This window comes from Mauremys mutica, unplaced genomic scaffold (genome assembly GCF_020497125.1).
Source record: "Mauremys mutica isolate MM-2020 ecotype Southern unplaced genomic scaffold, ASM2049712v1 Super-Scaffold_100246, whole genome shotgun sequence".
In the NCBI taxonomy this organism is placed as follows: Eukaryota; Metazoa; Chordata; order Testudines; family Geoemydidae; genus Mauremys; species Mauremys mutica.
This window is the reverse complement of record NW_025423293.1, coordinates 53967-69874: the sequence shown is the minus strand read 5'-3', so window position 1 is coordinate 69874 and position 15908 is coordinate 53967. Positions and strand designations below refer to the sequence as shown.

Genomic DNA, 15908 nt, shown 5'->3' with positions numbered 1-15908 from the left:
TCACAAAGGCCTTTTGCAGGACCTCAGACTATTGGTCAAAGGTGGTGGGGAGGTGGTGACCTCACAGAGAGATGCTGACATCAGCCAGGCAGGACAGGGGCGAGAGGCCAGGGAAACCTCAGAGACCCCTGTGACTTTGCTTCAGCAAGTCTCCTTCTCCAGGTCTCTCTTTGAGGACTGAGAGAGTATTCGGGTTCACGTACGTGAGCGCCAGGAGGAACCTCTTTCGAGTTTTCTCCTTCCCTTTTAGTGATTTTACTAGAAAACAGCCATCCCTGTTTAGAAGGTAAGAGCCTCCTCGAGGTTTGAAACCTGTTCAGTCTGATCCATCTGGTAACAGTTGAATTCTAGGCATGGAAAACACGAGCTTAAGGAGGCAGAATTTTTTCCACACCTGGGATTTTTTTCCATAGAATCAGTGGGGACATTAGGCTTTGTCCTTTTTGTTTCATCTTTTCCTCCATCCATCCGTCCCTCCTTTCTCTTAGTCTCTTGCTTCTTTTGTCCTTTCACCTGTTCCCCTCCCAACACCAGGAGCGAGGTGTGTGTGTGTGAGTGTGTGTGTGTTGCGGGGGAGTGCTCGGCAGCTCCCACTGTGAGAGGTCCACCCAAAAATGTGGGGCTGAAATAGTGCTTGGGCAGTGCTCCCCACCGGTAACCTGGGCCATCCTTTGGGCGAGAACCCTCAGCCTCCCATCCTCAGTCTCTACCCTGATTGGCTGAGCAGGGGGTTATTGACAGGGAGGAGACTCAGGTCCTTGTTGTTCTCTTTTAAGACCAAGGAAATAAGTCATAATCAGTTCTATGCTTGATGAATTTTGCTGCTTCTCTGCATTAATGGTCTCTGAGCAGTTCATGATTCTCTCTAACATTGCAGTTCTCCTCAAATACTTGCTGAATAATTACTGTGCACTGTTGTTGGTCTGGAGCTCATCTGAGAAGACTTTGCTCAAGTCATTCAATGTTTGAAATTCAAGATCTGATGGTTAGTTTGAAAATCAGGGCTCTTGGGTCCTATTTCCAACTCTGCCCCTGGCTGGCTGTGTGACCTAAGCCAAGTCAATTCTCCTTTCTCAGCCTTAGCTTCTCCCTCTTTCAAGTAGGGATAATAATGATCTGCTCCTACCTACCTCATGGTGGGTGGAAGATAGGGATCCATTGGAGAGTGTCACTAGGAGTAGTGCGTAATATGAGGTGTCCTATCACGTTTACTCCGATCAGATTATGATTTAATAGAATAGCTGAAATATTCTATTTGATTTGTATTTTTTTATTTTGAAATTGTTAAGAGCAGCAACTACTTAGCTCAGACTGAAGCATCTTATCTAATGTTTGTGGTGTAAGTGTCTCCTCTTTGTGTGTGATGAGACAATTTAACAGACTCTGACAAACAGGAGATGCTTTTGTTTTGCAACAAAATATTTTTGCAACAAACTTTCATCCCACTTGTTTTGATTTCGAGAAACAAACTGGTTTAGTCTGAAGAGGAATTTCTGAGCAGGTGCAGTGTGTCCCATGACACCCGCCCGCTATACGGCGGCCCCTGCTCAGGGCACCCTTGCTGCAGCTGCAGCTGGTTCTGCTGGTGCCCTGTGGGTGCCCTCGTTCGTCCAGGAACAAGCCTCAGGTGAGCTGAAAAGAATCCTGTCCAACCGAGTCTGGCAGCCGCCATCATGTAGCCAGAAGTCCCCACACCTGCCGGGGAAACAAACCAGCCACCAGAAAGTGGTCCATTTTCTTACGCGGTGCCAGAGCCTGACACAGCGCTCGTGGGCAACCATTGCTCTGCACACGCCGGCCAGTTCTCATGAAAGATGTGCCACTGCACGGCTCGGTACTTAAAAAGTACCTGTGCCACTGGCAGATACTTTAAGGTTCCCGGCAGTGAGTTCTGGGGACAGTTGCTCACTTTCAGTGAATGTAACTGTATGTGCAGCTCTGTGCAGTCACATTTGATAGAAGTTTGGTAATTAAATTATACAAGAGAGTCAGATAAAGTGGCTACTACCACCACTATGTTTTGTCCCGAGAAGCCTTTACAGCCATTCTGAGGGGAAATGGGTCCTTTGCCCACAGAAATGGTCTATAATGGACGGCTGCAGGCAGCAGGCGGAGAGATAATCTCATCAAAATGATTTGACTCCTGGGTAATGTAAGCAAAATCACTAAAGGAATGTCTGGGGTTTCTGTTGGCACTTAACTGGCCTGCCCCTGGCTGGCTCTGGTTGTACAAGATGGATGTGCAATCGGGGTACAGTTGTGTTAAAAAGAGTAATCGCAGTGCAAGGGATGGTAGGCAAAGGAGAACTTTGTGTGTGATGGTGTAAGGATTTAAGGACCGAAACTGACACTCATGGTTTGTAAAACTCTTGTTTTGTAGGTTTAAGATGAATTGGTTTGGTTCTGGTTTGTTGGGTTTTTTTATAATGCCAGTGAAAAGCCATTTGAATCATTCAAAGTGACAAAACTGCCAGACACCTTTTGCCAGACGCAGGTAACTAGTGTTGTTTGGGTTTGGGATTTAGCATTTAACCCTTAAGGTACCTCACTACTCTATAAAATTCAAGACCAGAGTTATGGCTGTAGTAAGGGGCAGCCAGAACCAGAAGGATGGAGAAAGAAACATTGGTTGGACAGACGGACAGATGAACAAACCGGATAATTAAGCCTCTGTTTAAAAAAACCCACAAAAACGCTTAAAAACATTAAAAGGAAAAAAGGGGCGAAATGTTTCCCCGTTTACCAAAATACCTCAGCCTAGCTCTGCCCTTGGGGTTTGGGGCACCGATTGCAGGGTTCGCCTAGGGCGCCAGGTGCTGACAGCTAGTCCAGGGCTGCCCCTGCCGAGAGGCTTTTATTCCTCCAGCCTGCGAGGACAGAGGGGGTGTCAGGAAGTTGTCCCTTCAATCCCACACACAAAACCCCTTCTGAGGAAAGGCAAAATCCTGAAGAGCGAAAGTAACATCAAGAAGGACTCCAGAGACAGAGCTTTTTAAGACCTTGCGGAATAGTTGAGTGCCTGACCAGGGATTTGAACCATGGATCCTCACATTAAGTCTGATGTTCTGCCAACTGAGCTAGCCAGGCTCACAGAGAGAGGGAGCAAGTTCATTCAGAGGAGAAACTAAGGAAGAAAAAGAGAGCAGGAAACAATAGAGGAAACCTGCTGGTCTCTCTCTCTCTTCCCAGCCCTAGCCCTGGCCTGTTCCTCCCACCAGCGCCCTGAGGCATTTTGCCAGCACCATGCCCCAGTCAGCTCCACCCTCCCCAAACGCTGGCAGGCCCAGCTCAAGAACCTGGCCGCTCTTACAGCCGCCTCTTCCGCCCTGACCAATAGGGAGGGGGATTGAGTCTCCCTCCCTCAGCCCTGTGCTTCAGCATCCCTGGGGAAAGACCAACACCGCCAAAGTGACTTTGGGCCAGTAAGTCAACCAATAGGGCGGCCTCCCGTGCCCGGCTGCAGCCCAGCTGCAGAACTCAGAGTAAACCCAGCTCCCATCCTTCCCTATAGGGCTCCAGACAAGGCCAGCCTGCTGGATCCGGCGTCCCCTCTGGTGCGCAAGTCACAGCAGCCAGCAGGCAAAACTCCGGCTCCCACATCATTTGAAAGAGCAAGACAAAGCCTTGAAACTCCACCTATGCTTAGGTATGAAGCAACAGGTCCCAGAGTCCCCCTGAGATCTGAGCTCAGCTTGCACTAGTCAGTGTCCTGACAGCTGAACTGGCCTGCACAACAGCTTAAAAGCCAGCTGCTAAAACTAGGGCTCAAACACTGGACCCCCCCCAGTTAAAAGCCTCATGTTCTTCCCACCAGCAGCTTCCTCTCGCAGGACTCTCTTTCCTCCTCCATCAACTATAATCCTGATCTACCGTGTCCGTGGGGCCTGCCCTGAGTCTCCGCATCCCCCTACTTTGTCTTTGTTCCCTGCAGGCTGCAAAAATGTCAGGGGAGGCCACACACACCCCTTCACTCGGTGCTCCCGCTCATATCGGCCAGCTGCAGCCTCATCTCTTGGAACTCGGGCAGCTGTCGCTTGACCCGGTCGTACAGTCACACGCTGACTGGCTTCCCTGCCTGGATGCTCTTGTGGAAATCCCACAGGCGACACTGCAGGACTTGGCACCATTGGTTTCTTTAATGTTGTGGTGTTTGCCCGACCGCTGGAACAAAGCTGCCAATTCCTCCCTCACCGACTCCCACCAATCCCCCTGGTTACCATAGAACCCTCTGATGCTTTCCTGTTCTGCCAACACCACCAGGCCTCGCCCCCCTGCTCCTTTATCTTGCAAGCTCTGGATGTTCAGCTTCCAATATCCTCTGCTGTGGGTCAGGGAATTGCCCACACTGAGCACACGGTGAGAGCTGCATGATACGAACAGTCCATTGGCACCACCCTGCACTGGGCTGTCGACGTGCTCTCCTTCACGGAAATCTGGTCAATGCGACTCCTGGCCTGTCCCCGCAGAAAGGTGTATCCCCTCTGCGGCTGGTGTGAGCTCGGGTCAGAGGAATACGAGGCTACCGCCCGCCCTCCACTGGTTCCACTGTGCAGAAACACGTCCTCTAAGCCAACCTCACTACAGACCTGCCCCAGGTAGTGCTCATTGTAAAAACGTTTCCTCTCACAGTCAAGAAAACAGGACCAGTGGTTCTCAGGCCGGCTGACACAATTAAAAACCACCTCAACACCAAACAGTCCAGAGGAAGGGAGCCAGTTTCCACCATGGATCTTTCCTTTCACACCTTAACATCAAGTGTCTCCTCTTGGGCCTCTGAATCCCTGCCACATTCCACATGCCAGATGCCCCTTCCTCAGTACTGTCATCACTCAGCTTTGCAGAGGAGCTTTCCTCCCAAGTCCCTGCCCCATCTCCAAGGGCCGTCCTGCCTCACTCTGTTCCTGCCATTTTGGGTTGACAAATAAGTCATGTGGGAAAGACAGCTCCCATCATTACAGGTCAGGTGGGCCAACTAGAGGAAGAAACCCATGTTCTCTGTTGCCCTGCTGGGGAGCTCACTATCAGCTTTTTGCCTCAGGTAAAGGTGCTGCTGCTTTTCTCCCAGGAAACAAACCATCTCTGTACAAAGAGGATGAAAGAATCTGCTAAAGCCTGGGATTGAACCAGGGACCTTTAAATCTTTAGTCTAACGCTCTCCCAACTGAGCTACTTTGGTTGCTGTATAGGAGTATTTTGGCTTGTTACTTCTCTGCCCGGGATGTTTTTGCAGCAGTTGCACACAAAAAGGACGTCATTGTGAGTGGCCCATGAAGACAAGACTCGCTTTTGCCTGCCTTGCTCAGCTTGACTTGCTGCCTCACCCCGTTCCTGCCCTAGTGCCCGGGTTGACCTGGTGGTGGAAGGGGACTGGGGGCCAGTGGCGCGGGGAGGAGGTTGAGCTGGACTCTGAGCTAGACTAGACCCTGGCGGTGAGAGTCTGGCCACCACTTGCCGCCCCACCCTGTTGTCCTGGCTTCCCCCACTGGGCGTCATTAGGGGAGGGAAGTGGGGCTTCTGCCTCCCCTCCCCGATTTTCATACCGCAGAGGAGTGTGAACAGGAAAACGAACGGCTGCTCCACACCCCGACCGGAGGAACCCGACGCCCTTAGCTGCTCCCCTTGCTCCCCCCCAGCTATGCTACTGAGTGGAAGTGTCCTGTGCCCATAACACAGAGGTCGATTAATCAAAACCCTCTTCTGCCAGCACCGGGCCTCCTGCTTCTTACACTGGGCCTGCAAGCGAGGGGGTGGCTGGCACAGCACCAAGAGTCTAACCTGTGTGTCAGAAGGCGGCTGACGCCCGCAGCCTGCTGGGGAGCTCCCAGAAGTTATTAAGGGACAGAGACTCCTCAATGCCCTTAGTAACAAGGGTTTGGGGCTCACTGAGGCCAGTAAGGGGGTCACTGTGTCGGCCTTATAACCCTGGGTGTCAGGTCGCTGTGCAGCTTTGATCTAGAGCTCGGATCCCAACAACCGACCAGCAGCCCACAGCCTCCCCCTGGGTCTGCCCCACCTGGTTACTCCTTACAGGCCGACCTTACCCCCTTCCAGCCCCGGATTCGCCCCCTAATCATCCTACTGCCACTCAGAGCCACAGCCGTGGAGGTGCTGAAGGAGGGAGGGGTGACTCTAGGGTGGGGTTCTTCTCTAAAGATGGCTGGCAGAAAGGTGGTGCTCAGCTCTGTCAGGGACCTGCCTAGTTGCCTCGCTGCCAGGGAATGCAGACATTTCTGTAAGGCGATTAAATGGGTATTTGGCTTCTGAGTGAATGTGAGGAATGTGCAATCCTGAGAGGGAAATTCCATCCCTCTTGCAGGTGCTATTTTGGGCCCCGGTGGCCTAATGGATAAGACATTGGCTTCCTAAGCCAGCAATTGTGGGTTTCAGTCCCATCTGGGGTGAAAAACTCCTTTCTTCTTGTATATTGCTATCATAAACAGATAGTTAAGGGTTAATGTCTCTTTTACCTGTAAAGGGTTAACAAGCTCAGTAGACCTGGCTGACACCTGACCAGAGGACCAATAAGGGGATAAGATGCTTTCAAATCTTGGTGGAGGGACGTCCTTGTTTGGGTTCTTTGTTTTGGGGGGTGTTCTCTCTTGGGATTAAGAGAGGCCAGACGTACATCCAGGCTCTCCAAGCTTCCTGAAATATTCTCTTCTATTCAATATAGTGAGTATTAAAAAAGGAGGATTAGTCTTTTGATTGATTTCTGTATTTGAAAATGTGTGTTTGCTGGAGAAATATTTTATTTTTGTTTGCTGTTACTTGTGCTTATGCTAGAAGAGGGGGGGAGTCCCTCTAGTTTTTATAAGCTGTATGCCCTGTAAGCATTTCCATCCTGATTTTACAGAGATAGTTTTTACTTTCTTTCTTTAATTAAAAGCTTTTCTTTTTAAGAAACTGATTGATTTTTTCCCTTGTTTGAGACCTCGGGGGATTAGTCTGACTCACCAGGAATAGGTGGGGGGAAAATAGGAGGGGGAAGGTGAATCCCTCTTTGTTTTAGATTCAAGGAGTTTGAATCAGTGTGAAGCCTCTCAAGGCAACCCAGGGAGGGGAAAGGAGGGGGGAATGGTTAATTTCTCCTTGTGTTAAGATACAAGGAGTTTGGATCTGTGTTCCCCAGGGAAAGTTTTGGGGGAACAGAAAGTGTACCAAAACACTATATTTTTGGTTGGTGGCAGCATTATCAGATCTAAACTAGGATTTAAGTTTAGAAGGGTCCATGCAGGTCCCCATCTTTTGGATGCTAAAGTTCAAAGTGGGTAATAAACCTATGACAATTGCAAAGAAGCCTTGGTGTTATTTTCACCAAGGAAGCTGGGAGACGTTTGAACCCAAAGTACGGGATCTTGGGAGCAATCCCCCAGAAATGGCATCTTCCACTTGACAAATGCTTTCTAGACCCATCGGTAGCAAACAGTTAATACTAGTGTTTGTCTGAGAATAGAAGGAAGGGGAGTGTTTACTCCAAACACCTCAGTGAGTGACACAGACAGAAAGAGCAAGGCTGTCCTGAAAGAGAATGGATCTGTCTGGAGACAAAGCAGAACCTGAGAATGAGCAACAGTGTGAAAAGAAGAACTTCAAATGTGTGTTAGATGTTAGTTAGGTTGGTCTGACAAATTTCAAGAAAATACCAATGCTCGTAGACTGATGCAGACACTGGCTGCTTCTGATGTTTTACTGAGAGTTCATTGAGAAATATTTTCCTTAACTATGTTATGGAATATTGGGTGGGCTATGAAGGCACCATTCCTCCTGTTTTCGCCCCTCGAGACAACACGGCTACATGGCATGCGGCCAATGCTCACTTTCCAGTCAACTGCTAGAGAAGACAACACAGACAGGGATGGCAGCAGGGCAGACTGGAGCTCCATGGAGATGGTGGGACCAGGTCTCATCAATGGGGAGGTGGCCACCCCAGCATGCACAAGGCTGAGCCAGCAAGTGTGGCGTGTGCTCCGCGGTGCCCCTACTCACTGCACATGGTGGTGGAGGGCAGTTACTGAGTTCGGTTGGTCTGGCAAATTTAGGGCTTGGCTACACTTGCAGATGTAGAGCACTGGGAGTTAAACCAGCCCTTGGAGATCGCAGCAGGGAAAACGCTGCCGTGTGTTTACACTGACAGCTGCAAGCACACTGGAGTGGCCACATTAGCAGCTCTGGCAATGCCACAGACAGCAGTGCACTGTGGTAGCTATCCCAGTGTGCAAGTGGCTGCAACGTGCTTTTCAAATGGGGGACAGGGGTGGTGTGTGACAGGGGGTGTGTTGTGTGTATGTGGGGGGAGCGACAGTGTGTTTGGGGGGCTGAGAGTGTGTCAGCATGCTGTCTTGTGTGTTCGGACAGCAGCAGACCCCACTTTGAAAAGGGATATCCGCATGCCTGCAGCCGATTTCAAAACAATGACCAGAGTGGGCACTTGACTTCAGGGGATTATGGGACATTTCCTGAGGGCAATCACTGTGCAGTGATGCAACACATCGTCCACACTGATGCCCGGGCGTCTCAGCAGGGCTCAGCGAGCTTTATGCTTCTCGTGGAGGTGGATTACCAGGAGCGCTCCACCTGCAGAGCCCAGGTGCTCCATGTGCCTTGCCAGTGTGGACTCCTCAGGAGTTAGGGCCCCCGGGGCTGCTTTAATGCGCTCAAACTTGCAAGTGTAGCCAAGCCCCTAGACTATGTCACTTGTGTGACTTACTTGTGCTATTGTAATAAATACAATAGACGTGCAATGGCCAGAAATTGCACCAGCAGAGAAGTATATTGCAGGGAAACCGTAACAAAATTAAGAGTTTAAATTATCCTCCACATGTCCCACATCCCACTAAAATGAATCCAACCCACAGGTCACGTGGGCAGAAGTATCGGTGTCAGGCTGCTACATTGTTAGCACAGTAAATGAAGCTGCAAAATAAATGATGTTTAAATGACCTCACTCTATTTTTTACAATCCTGTGTTAAGAGGTAATAGATACAGATGGACACCAGGCAGGGTCGTTTGGAGGACGAAGCCTTTATGTTTCCATCCCCACCACTGTCAAGTTTTAGCCAATTAGGACAAGTCAGCAAATAAGAACAAGCTCAGGTCTCAGTAACTCTGCTCCCCGGCTCTTCTCGGGCTCCTGCTCTCTCCTTAGCTCTGCCCCACTCTGGCCCAGGCAGTTCCAGCTCCCAGGGAGGATGGGACCCCCTGGCCTGGTGACTCCCTCATTACACTGCCTGGCCTGTCAGTGCGGCTAACTTGGAGCTTTGGCCTCTCCCCATTGCCCCTAGGGACTGTGAGTCTCAGGGTCCTGATTTCCCATTGGCCCTTCCCCCTTCTATTGGGACTGGGAACTAGCCAACCAAACCCCCCACTAAGTTTTCATAAGGGGTCAACAGTCCCTTACACGAGCCAGCCCCATGAGGGTCACCGATGCACAGAGACAGCAGCATGAGCTGGTCCCATGGTGTAATGTTCCATGGGCATCCTGCTAGATTGCCGGCTGCTTTTCAACTGCAGTGCGGAGACTGTTTGTGTGTGGGGAGGGACAGTGTGTGCGCTGGGGAAGAGTGAGTGTGTTTAGGTAGGTAGGAGTGGATCATTATTATCCCTCCTTGAAAGAGGGAGAAGCTAAGGCTGAGAAAGGAGAATTGACTTCTCTTAGGTCACACAGTCAGTCAGTGGCAGAGTTGGGAATAGGACCCAAGAGCCCTGATTTTCAAACTAATCATCAGATCTTGAATTTCATCCATTGAATGACCTGAATAAAGTGCTCTCAGATGAGCTCCACACCAACAACAGTGCCCAGTAATTATTCAGCAAGTATTTGAGGAGAACTGCAATGTTAGAAAGAATCATGAACTGCTCAGAGACAATTAATGCAGAAAAGCAGCAAAATTCATCAAACATATAAGTGGTTCTGACTTATTTACTTGGTCTTAAAAGAGAACAACAAGGACCTGAGTCTCCTCCCTGTCAATAACCCCCTGCTCAGCCAATCAAGGTAGAGACTGAGGATGGGAGGCTGAGGGTTCTCATCAGAGAGCCCAAAGGATGGCCCAGGTCACCAGTGGGATCACTGCCCGAGCACTATTTCAGCCCCACATTTTTGGGTGGACCTCCCAGAGTGGGAGCTGCCGAGCACTCCCCCGCAACACACACACACACACACCCCTCGCTCCTGGTGTTGGGAGGGGAACAGGTGAAAGGAGCAAGAGACAAAGAGAAAGGAGGAAGGGATGGATGGAGGAAAAGGTGAAACAAAAAGGACAAACCCTAATGTCCCCACTGATTCTAAGGGACAAAATCCCAGGTGCGGAATTAAATTCTGCCTCCTTAAGATCGTGTTTTCCGTGCCTAGAATTCAACTGTCACCAGATGGATCAGACTGAACAGGTTTCAAACCTCGAGGAGGCTCTTACCTTGTAAACAGGGACGGCTGTTTTCTAGTAAAATCACTAAAAGGGAAGGAGAAAACTCGAAAGAGGTTCCTCCTGGCGCTCACGTACGTGAACCCAAATACTCTCTCAGTCCTCAAAGAGAGACCTGGAGAAGGAGACTTGCTGAAGCAAAGCCACAGGGGTCTCTGAGGTTTCCCTGGCCCCTCGCCCCTGTCCTGCCTGGCTGATGTCAGCATCTCTCTGTGAGGTCACCACCTCCCCACCACCTTTGACCAATAGTCTGAGGTCCTGCAAAAGGCCTTTGTGATGTCACTGCCACACCCCTCCCTTGCTGTGCTAATGTCCTGCCCCTGGCCAGGCACTTTGGAGGTTTGAGCTACTCCCTGTGGATCACCCCACTCAAGGAGCGTTCGTTCTAGGCAGCAAGCCGGTTGTTTTGGATCATCTGCACATTTTGTCAGCTCACTGTTTAGCAGGTTGTTTATGAATATGTTGACTAGTCCTGGTCCCAGTACAGACACCACTAGTTACCTATTTCCATCCTGAAAACTGACCATTTATTCCTACACTTTGTTTTCTATCTTTTAACCAGTTATTGATCTACGTGAGGACCTTCCAGAGGTGAAAGTAAGCCGGTATGTTCCGGTATAGGGTACTGGCAAGAGCCGGTACGCTGTGCCAGCCCGGCCCGGCTTCCCCAGGCTGGTGATTTAAAGGGCCCAGGGCTCCCTGCAGTGGCCGGAGCCCTGGGCCCTTTAAATCACCTCCCGAGCCCCCCTGCCGGAGCCCCGGGGAGCAAATCACTGCCATGGATGCTGCTCTCTCCCGCTCTGCCAACACAGAGCAGGGGCGGCAGGAGCTTCCTTACAGTGGGGGGGGGTGGCACCATTGTCCGAACTGTGGCACCCCCATGACACCCCTTCCCTAAGGACCCACACTCACACCACCTCTCCCCCCGAGGCCACACCCACAGACGCCTCTTCCCCAAGACTGCAACCTCCCCCCCATCATTTGTCCTAACAGCCAGTAAAGAGTGGTGGGGCCATGGCCCTCTAAACCCCCTGTTCCAGCACCCCTGACTCAGAGCTAAGCAGGCAGCAGTGTGTGTGTGTGACAGAGAGTGCTGTGCTGAGCTGAGCCAGTGAGAGAAGGGGGGCTGATGTCGGGGCTGTCCCCTGCCTCAGGACTGGTTGCTTCCAGCAGCTGTCAGAACTTAGAGACAGTGTGCGACACACTCACTCTTCCACAATGCACACACTGTCTCTCCCTCCCACACACACAGTCTCTCCCCCCCCACACACATTGCAGTTGGAAAGCAGCTGGCAATTTAGTAGGATGCCCATGGAACAATGGGAGAGAAACCTGCATCATGTGATGCTGTACCAGCCCGTGAGGCATTGCAAACCCTTCCCAAAGCACCCTGCAGCCAGCTGCACAGTGGGATAGCTACCCACAGTGCACTGCTCTCTGTGGCAATCCAAGAGATGCTAGCATGGATGTGCTCTGGTGACACAGGGGCAGAGGGTGGACATGCAACAGCTGTTCAATTAAAACACTTTAACTAAAGCCAGGTTATTCTTTCATGTAGAAATAGCTTAAGAGTAAGACAAGACCCAGCTCCATTGAAGCTAAAGAACCACAACTGCCTCCATAGCTGGCAGGATTTGAACCTAAACAGGGAGGTTATTTCCCACCTATTCATAAATAATGAAGTTGCTCTAAGCAGAGGGGAGAGCGCTGTCCCATCCGCGCAGTTAACCCATCTCCCTGAGAGGTGGTAGCTATGTCAGAGGGGGAAGCTATGTTGGTGGGTGTGCAAGCTGTGGTGTCTACATGTGTATATAAAGTTTAATCAAACCCCATTTTTAAAACCCCTGTGGTCTGGGAATAGAAAAGGAGCTCTCTGAGGCAGAGCCCGTCCTTCAAAATCCTTAAGATCACTGATTTGCCTATGCAAATGTCATGGGGGTATAGTTCAGTGGTAGAGTGTTTGACTGTAGATCAAGTGGTCCTTGGTTCAAATCCAAGTGCTCCCTCACAAACCTGTTCCTTCAGTAAAAATAATTCTATGTTCAGGAGCTTCACTAAATGGGGATCCCTGAAATGAATGCACCCACTCAATGTTTTCCTGTGCAAATGCATAAAAACCTAGCAAACATGTCCCCCAGCTGAAATCAATTCCAATCCTCTAAGTGTCTAGGTTTGTTTTCATCAACTAAACAAAGGCACATGAAGACACATTTGCAGGTCCTTGGCCTCCATGGGCTACAATGTGCAGAAGAACAAGAACCACATCCACTTGGGAGGCATGGACTAGTCTGTATTACATTTGGTAAGTAAGTTGCCATTGGGACTGAAAACTCTACTGGGGGTGGACAGGAGCCTGTTACAAAACTAAAATAACCAAGATTTACCAAACTCCCTGTTACACATTCAATCCTCTGTTTGTGCACACGGCATCAATTGAGGCTCTAATAAATGGCAGCCTTCCTTTAACACAGACCGTTGTTCCTTGTGACTTTCAGATGCATTCGAATGGCAGCTGTTTCCAGGTCATGTGCTGCTAGTTCATGAGCAGCAGCAGAGTCTCTGTACGTTTACCAACCGTAGAGCTGGGTGTGTCTGCATCCAAGTAACTGCAGAGTCAGTGTAGTCCCAGAGAGTTAATTGCACAGTCTCACTTTCTGGTCTCATTGATCATTTGGGTAGATACAGCAACGGTTTGGTGGGTTTTGTTTTTTTTCCCCCTTCGTTTCTCCTAAGGAATGTGTGATCTTGAGCATGTTAGTTTAAGTTCCCTGTGGGTCAGGAAAATTCCATCTCCTTGAAATACCTGGGGAAGTGTCCTGCTTGTATAACCTAGAATAAAGGAGCTTTTAAAGAAGAGACTGCTTTACAAATATGCTGGGATAAAAACAGTAAATTTCACAGCCAGACACCAGGCCAGGATCAATGGATGGGGCCAGGATCAATTAATTACAGAAGAAACAAACTCTTGGGAAGTAGCTGTAATTTGTCCCCAAACCCTTCCTTGTTCTCATATGCTATCAGGGATTCTCTTCTAGAGGGCAGAGTTAAGGTTATCTTGGCATGTACCCTCACTCTGTATTCCCTGTTTTTCCAGAGTTTGAGTTCTACTGAACTCGATGTTCTGGAAGCTAAGAGATATTCACAATTAAAGTTAACTCTCTGTTAACAAAGGTTTTTTTAGTGACAAATAATGAGACTAATGCCTCACTGCGGTAATTCCACTGACTTCATTGTGCTCTTTCCCCATTTCTAGTTCCAAAAAAAATAAGCAAATTAAAACAACTTTGAGAACTAAAATACTGTGAGAAAGTGGAAATTTTAGTAGCTCAAATAATTCAGTTTCTTCTGTCTCTTGTGCGTGTGTAAATGGCACAACACGTTAATTTATAAGCACATCTTTCTTAACTTCTTTAAATATTCTGTAGTACATTGACTAGATCAAGTGGGTTGTTCAATGCAGTGAGGATTTCATGCATTGCCCAAAACATATTTTTTCATGTTATGTAAATGATCACAACTCATTGAACACAAAATTGTGTATTTCATGCTGTGAACTGTGTCAGTGGCTCAAATTAATAGGTTTGTTTTTCTTCTCTCTCTCCATGAAAAAAGGAAGAAACCGTGAAAATACCCATGGGAGAGAGGGGGTTTCTGACAGTTGGGGTAGTAATGATGATATTTATGAAAGGGGGAGAGGCCAAAGTAGGGCTTTTAGCTGGAGCAAAGGGGGAGGGTTTTTGTGCAGTTTCATTTCATCCAGCCTCACATCCTGTAGTCCCTACTTCCCCACCCCCCCAACAAAGCCACCTGTGACTCCTGAGACAGCCCCACTGCAAAAACTGCAGAGCCCCCAGCACTCCCTCTCCTAGCTGGACCCCCTGGCAGCCAGAGCTCTCCGCAGAACTGCCGTGGTTGCTCTCCTGGGTCTCTGGTCAAGGATGGCTACCGGCTACTCCTGAGAATGCAGCTGAGAAATGACTCACCCTTCTCTAGATTCTCGCCTGTGGGCTGTGAGAAGCAGGATGGGGCCTGTATGATAAAGTCCATGTAACATTCCCCTCTCATCCCAGCCCTGGTATGTCGCCAGTAGCTGCTGTCCCTGGGTAGCAGCCAAGGATGTTTCCCACCATTCAGGAGACCCCAGCCTGGGACTAAAGTCAGCTTCAGGCTTTGACTCTCTCCCTTCTTGGAATCAAGTTCATGTTTTTACCAAGAGTTAAAGCAGCCCGAACCCCCAGAGTCTGGATCAATGTCACAAGTTCCCCGTGTCTCCATGGAAGAGAATTTGTTAAATCCCAGATGAGTGGGGTTAAATCAGTTCTCAGCCTGAGTCCTTTGCTCTTAATCCTGAGGATACTGTCCCATCATGGGGCCATTTCCCACCTCTCTTTCCTAGGGAAGCACAATTTTCTTTGCACAGACACAGGAACAGCAAGATCTTTCTCTGTCCCTTGTGGAAAGCAGGGGGCCAAATTCCATGGAAACAATGGACGAGTTGGGGGCCTGAGCACATCCAGCCCTGGCCGTGAGATGTTCCCTCCCCTTTTCTTTATGCTGCTGTTGTTATTTCATGGATTGTCTGGGATGGGGGAAAAGCTGAGTTCACTCCAGGTGGAGGGGGAAAGAACCGTGAAAGTCTCAGGACCCAACTCCTGCTACCAGGATCACTGAGGTGCTGGGAATTTGCATGGGAAAGGGACGGTGTGAATTGTCAAGGTGGGGAATGAATAACAATCTACAACAAGAGCCACCTCATTAACCACTGACACAGGCTAATCCTGCTGCCGATAGAAAGGAAAGTGGGAGTGATTCTTTGCTGTTCAGCCATGGAAACAGTGACCCAATTGCACCACCGTGAATGTGCTGGGGAAAGCTGGACTTCACAGGCAGGTGGAAAGAGCAGATCCTAGAAACACCTGGAGCTCCTCACACCACTGCTGCCACCAGGGTCAGGTGTTGAGCGACTCACAGTGCCCCCCCGCCCGACACATTACCTTCCAGCAGGAGGTGGCAGCACCCCCCCCACCCAATGCCGGGGAGAGGGCTGAGTGTATCTCTGCACCCTGAGTCCAGGGCACCCACTCTCTCTGCCCCACACATTGAATCTGGCCCTGTTGCAAAGTGACCCCTAAGAACCAGCAGCCTCCAGGACAGCAGGTTTGGCCTCAGAGCAGGGAATGTGTCCCTCATGCTGCTTTTAGGCCACTAGGTGCTCTGGAAACAGGAGGGCTCTGAGTGTAACCTATAGCATACATGGCCCATCTGGGCATGTAGCTCAGTGGTAAAGCACATGCTTTGCATGTATGAGGCCCTGGGTTCAATCTCTAGCATCTCCAAGTTCTTTTCACCCTGCTGCTTTGTTCATGCCCAGAATGTCAATCCTGCTTAGTGAGGGGCAAGCGCCAATTGCATGGAAGGTCTGGAGGGGTTTGCTGCTCCTAAGTCTCCTCTGTACATGTAAGATTCCCACTCACTGTGCTGCTTGG

At 49.8% G+C, this 15908-nt stretch overlaps 2 non-coding genes across 2 annotated transcripts; one reads left to right on the top strand and one right to left on the bottom strand.

Moving 5' to 3' along the window:
* Positions 1-5103: 5103 nt before the first annotated feature.
* Positions 5104-5176, bottom strand: TRNAF-AAA. Its single transcript has one exon. It is a non-coding gene; the product is annotated as a tRNA-Phe (tRNA).
* Positions 5177-12356: 7180 nt separating this feature from the next.
* On the top strand, positions 12357-12428 carry TRNAY-GUA. Its single transcript has one exon. It is a non-coding gene; the product is annotated as a tRNA-Tyr (tRNA).
* Positions 12429-15908: the final 3480 nt, after the last annotated feature.